The sequence below is a fragment of the Dipodomys ordii genome, unplaced genomic scaffold (assembly GCF_000151885.1).
Source record: "Dipodomys ordii isolate 6190 unplaced genomic scaffold, Dord_2.0 Scaffold81, whole genome shotgun sequence".
In the NCBI taxonomy this organism is placed as follows: domain Eukaryota; kingdom Metazoa; phylum Chordata; class Mammalia; order Rodentia; family Heteromyidae; genus Dipodomys; species Dipodomys ordii.
Genome location: NW_012267297.1, coordinates 509,713 through 515,435, shown reverse-complemented (window position 1 = coordinate 515,435; position 5,723 = coordinate 509,713). Strand labels below are relative to the sequence as shown.

Genomic DNA, 5,723 nt, shown 5'->3' with positions numbered 1-5,723 from the left:
GGGCCTGGGCTCTGTCCCTCAGCTCTTCAGCTCAAGGCAAGCACTCTACCACTTGAGCTACAGCGCCACTTCTGGTTTTCTGGTGGTTTATTGGAGATAGAGTCTCATGGTCTCTCCTGCCCGGGCTGGCTTTGAACCGCGATCCTTAGATCTCAGCCTCCTGAGTAGCTAGGATTACAGGCGTGAGCCACCAGCGCCTGACTTCTGTTCACATTCTTGATGGTGGCCGTTGAGATTGGCATGAGATACAATCTGAACACTATTTTTACTTGCATTTCCTTTATGGCTATAGATGTAGAGCGTTTCTTACAGTATTTATTGGCCATCTGTACTTCTGAGAAATGTCTGCTCAGTTCCTGTGTCCATGTATTATTTGGGTTATTAACTCTCTGGTGGTTTGGTTTCTGAAGCTGCTTGTATTGTATATAGTCTGGCTATTAGACATAATTCTTGAAAACATCGTCTCGTTTTAGACCCTTGTAGATCTGAGTTTGAAGACCTAGTCTAGAATTATAACCTTTGGAAGTCTTATAACCAGTCTGAGTAGTCTGATATCTTATTAAATATCTAGACTTCGGCAAGGAACAGATGCTTGGTGCCTCCTACTAATATCAATTAACTTTGCATTTTCACTACTGTGAAAAGCATCAGGCCTAAAAATGATGGATACAAAAGTGACCTGGGCTGAGAATTAAGGACAAATGAAAATACAAGAGTGAAAAAATGGAAAGGGTCAACTGAGGAGAGGAGTAAGTCTCTGTTTAGCAGATATGCCTGTTGGTTTTTATCCAGCTTTTCCTTTGGAACAGATGGGAGGGATCCTCTGATTGCAAAGCTGAATGCCCATCTGAGTGCCCTCCACTCCTGGGGCAAAGGCATATAGATGCAGCCCCACATTTCCCTGATAGCCTTCTGCTTCCCACAGCCCCGCGGCCTGTTTCTGTCAGCATGCACAGCTTGCTTAAGAGTTTCAGTCATAACAGAGGTGAGGAAAGAGCCAAATAATCCCGAGGAACTGGAATTCATTGAGACCAGAAACCAAGAGGGGGTGTGCCCGGTCATACCTGTTGGACAGTCACAGTGAACCCCATTTCCTAAGCCCTGAAGGAGGGGTGAGTGATTGGGTGAAGGAGACCCCTTCTAGACCAGATTCCTCCTATTGGATTTGGGTGATAGAACAGCAACAAAGCACATCTGTGGGCATTCCACAGAGAGTCAGGGCTATGTGCAACCACCAATAGACCCGCTGTCTGGAGAGACTGTGGGCCTCTGCAGGCGGGTCTGGGTCATCTTCTCACCCCTCACCCTCTGCTTCTACTCAGTGAGAAACTTCTCCATACAACTTCACATATATTCTCCCGCTTTTCTCTTATTAGGTGTAATGAAATAACAAGTTCACATTTTTTTCCCTCCAAACAGATTTATTTATTGTATATAGAAAATTCTATAGACAAACTGACCTGGAACTAATTGTTCACTTGCTATTATATCAATACTCATTTTGGTTTGTCCTGTCTTATCCATTTCTCCCTGTTGTAAACCCCTTGTTCCTCAGTACATCCATATTTTCTTTGGACACAAACATGCTTCAAAACGTGATCCTTTCTTAGCCTGGTGCCTGTGGCTCATGCCTATACTTACTCCTAGCTATTTAAGAGGCCAAGATCTGAGGATTATAGTCTGAAGACAGTTTGGACAGGAAAATCCATGAGATTCTTATTTCCCATTAACTGCCCCCAAGAAGCCAGAAGTGAGCTGTGGCTCAAGTGGTAGAGCACTGGCCTTGAACATGAAAAATTCTTACATATTGAGAGGTTAGTTTAAAAGCAACTTACATAAATACATAAATGTATACCAGTGAATGATCTAACCACTGGAACATCAATAGTTTTACAAGTATAATTTAATAGTTTTACAATTTTTAATTAGTACTGGTAGGCTGAATCCCTATGACAGGCTTCTATAAAACTGACATGAAATGTCAAGAGGCCATTTTGTGCACTGCCACTGTTATGCCATGTTTCTGGATCATAATGTTCTCATTATCTGATTCTAGACATACCACAGGAATATCAGTGGGGTCAGAGGTTAGCTTAGCTGCTTGCTGAGCAAGAACAGATATCACTCCAGCATGTTCATCTGACAGAGTACCCCGGCAGCCCAGATTAAGTCCTTGTGAATCTGTGCACAAGACTCCAACAATGGATGGATTCTTCATTGTGTCCTCCAGATGCTGCTCCAAAGTGGCTTCCATCCCGCTGGTGGCCCACCTGGGCCCAAGTTCGCATTTATGTAGCTTAGTTCAATTCTTTTTTTTTTTTTTTTGCCAGTCTTGGGGCCTGAGGCACTACTATATCCCTGAACCTCTTTGTGCTCAAGGCTAGCCCTCTACCACTTGAGTTACAGCACTACTTCTGGCTTTTTCTGAGCAGTTTCCTGGAGATAAAAGTCTCTTGGACTTTCCTGCCTAGGCTGGCTTGGAGCCACAATCTACAGATCTCATCTTCCTGAGTAGGTGGAATTACAGGCATGAGCCACTGGTGCCTGGTTTTGTTCAATTCTTAAACAGGTATTATGTTATTGCAGGCCATTTTACAAATAAGGGCTCTATCACTACACCATGTTTCACACAGTTAGGATTGGAGGATTATTTCATTTCATGTTATTGTAGGCTATTAATCTCTTTTTGTTTATTTGGGACAGAGTTATACTATGTAGCCCAAACTATCCTCAAATTCGTGACCTTCTTCCTATCACCTTCTTAATGCTGAAATTATAGCACCATTCTTGGCTTGGGTGCTGAATCTTGAAGCCACCTGCAAATACTATGATATAATAAATAAATAGATAAATATCTTTACTACAACATATTGTTTATATTGTCCATATTCAGATATACCAGTTTTTAGTTGTAACTTTAGCTATTCAGGAAGCTGAGATCTGAAGATTACGGATCAAAGTCACCCCAGGCAGAAAAGTCCCCATGAAAGTCTCATCTCTAATTAACCACTCAACAACAAAAAGTGGAGCTGTAGCTGAAAGTGTAGCCTTGAGCAAAAGAGCTCAGAGACAATACCCTGAGTTAGAGTCCCACAACTAACAAAAAAAAAAAAGTTAAGATGCTGTAACTTGCCCAGATAGTAAAAGCAAATAAATACAATGTTTTTTATTAAAATTGTATTTTATTATATTTTATAATTTTATATTATTTTATATTTCATATCTCTATGTAAAATAACATTAAGTGGATATATTTGTGAAAATTTACAAGTCTAAATTTCCACTTGTAAATGGTAGTTAAATGTAATTTTAATTACAAATATATTTTCATAATATATACTTTAATTATAAAAATTATATATTTTAATTTTAAATTATATTCTATTTTTAAAAAGAACACAGGTGTTAATAAAATAAGGTGCTACTGGTGGCTCATGCCTGTAATCCTAGCTACTCAGGAGGCTGAGATCTGAGGACTGTGGTTCAAAGCCAGCCAGGGCAGGAAAGTCAGCAAGACTTTTTTTTTTCTTCTTTTCTGGTTTTTTTAATTGTTAAAATACCATACAGAGGGGTTACAATTACATGAGCAAGGTAATGAATATATTTCTTATCAAGCATTGTTTTCTCCTCTTTTGTTTCCCCCCACCATTCCTTCCCCCCTCCCCCCAGTGAGACTCTTATCTCCAGTGAATCATCACAAAGCCAAGAAGTGGCACTGTGGCTCAAGTGGTAGAACACTAGTGTTGAGCAGAAAAGTTCAGGGACAGTGCCCACCCAGGCCCTGAGCTAGAGGCTTAGGACTGGCACAAAATAAATACATAAAAATTTAAAAGCTGCTATAGGGTGTGATGGTTTGAATATCTGTGCTTGTCAGAATTCTTATGGGTGGGCAGTCTCCAGCATAGAGACTTTCAGCAGGTGGTGTGGTTCACCATGGAACAAGTATGGTGGGGTTCTGTGGCTTCCACCACAAGAGGATAAGCTTTTTCTTTTTCTTTTTTGACCCGTGCCCAATAATGGCATGGCAAGGTCCTGAGGAAGATGTAAACATGGTTTGTCAGGAAACCGTATATTGATTTCCTTCCTGGTTACACTGCTTCACATCCCCACGGATGGTGTGTGAAGGCTCCTTTTGCCTTGCATCCTTGCCTGCCTTTGTTGTTTTCTTGATGACTGCTTTTCTGACCAGAGGCATGATTGAGTCTTAATGTGGTTTTGATTTGCATCTCCCTTGTGGGTTCGGCTGATGAACATTTATTTCTTTCTTCATGTAGCTATAAGCCATTTGTACTTGTGAAACCAATCTGTTCAGTTTACTTGACCATTTATTGATTATTCTCTTGCTGTTTAAGCTGTTCAGCTTTTCCTGCACAATGAATGCTGGTGAGGATGGGGGCGGGGGCGGGGGGAGTTAGGAAAATATGGAAATCTGTATGGAGGTTCCTCAAAAACTAAGACCAGAACTACTGCCTAACTAACCCAGTGATACCACTCTTGGGTGTTTATCCAAAGGATCCTAAGTCAGGGTATAACAGAGCTACACAAACACTCATACTTAGTGCACACTATTCACAACAGCTGAACTATGGAAACAGCCCTGGTGTCCCACGGCTGTTGAATGGATCAAGAAAATGGGGTATATATACACAATGGAACATTGCTCAGCAATAAAGAAAAAGGAAATTATGTCAGTTGAAGGAAAATAGGTGGATTTGGAAACCATCATGTTAAGTGATGTAAGCCAGTCTCAGGACAAAGGATACATGTTCCCTCCTATGTGGATGCTAGACCAGAAACACACAAGAGCACGTGGGTTTCATGTGTGACCATGTGTTGCATATATACGTGAGCACATACAAGAGGATCGGGTGGGCATTTCATGTGTGTGTATACGTATTGTGTATGCATGCACATAAACGTGTCTATTACCTGTGCTGTAGAATTAGTGCGACGAAATAGAGAGGAAGAGGAAGGGCGCATATAGGCAAAATCTTTGTATATGTGTGTGAAACAAGCCTGGTGTGGACAGGAAGAGTGGTTAGGAGGGAGCGTCTGGCCGAGAAGCATTGCACAAAGAAACCCCTTTGCACAACTGACTGATGTCCACAGAAGTCTCTCTGGAGAGAGGAGGTTGTGTGTGGAGCTGTCTGAAGGCCTTACCCTCTCAGGAGTTTGCGATCCCAAGCTGAACGGTAAAGCAGCAACGACGGTCGTTCTGCGGGAAATGAGTGTGCAAGCGTGCTCCACCACGGTGGCCCGCGTGCTCCCGGTGCATCTTCGAGGATGAAGCCGGGTGTGTTTGCACACCTTCACGGGGCGCTGTTGCACGTGTGCCTCAGGTCGGTGTTCCCCGGCGGCGCGCAGGGCGCTGAAGAGGTGGGCGCGGCAGAGCCTCGCACTCCGGGTCTGCGGTCGGCCCTGCAGGAGAGTTAAATGAGGATCGGCCTGGTGTTCTCCTAAGTCAGGTTCAGGGGTCACCGGGGCAGGCGGTTCTCCCGGTCCCCGCCCCCTGCCCCCCCCTCCCTCCCTCTCCCGCTCAGGTCTGGAGGCTGTGGCGCTCCGCAGGGCTCTGGCGCCTTTAAATGCACTGTGGATCCCGGGCGGGCTCTCCAGTCTCCGCCCTCCCCGCCCCTCCCTCTTTTTCCCTCCCCCTCTCCTCCCATCAGGTCCCCTCCCCTCCCCTCCCCTCTCCTCCCCACCCGTCGCCGCCGGGAGGAGCTCGC

At 44.0% G+C, this 5,723-nt stretch overlaps 1 protein-coding gene across 1 annotated transcript in view; it reads left to right on the top strand.

The window, feature by feature from the left end:
• Ybx3 (Y box binding protein 3) overlaps positions 1-5,723 on the top strand; it is a 35,801-nt gene that overhangs the window by 4,728 nt on the left and 25,350 nt on the right. The window lies entirely within an intron of this gene.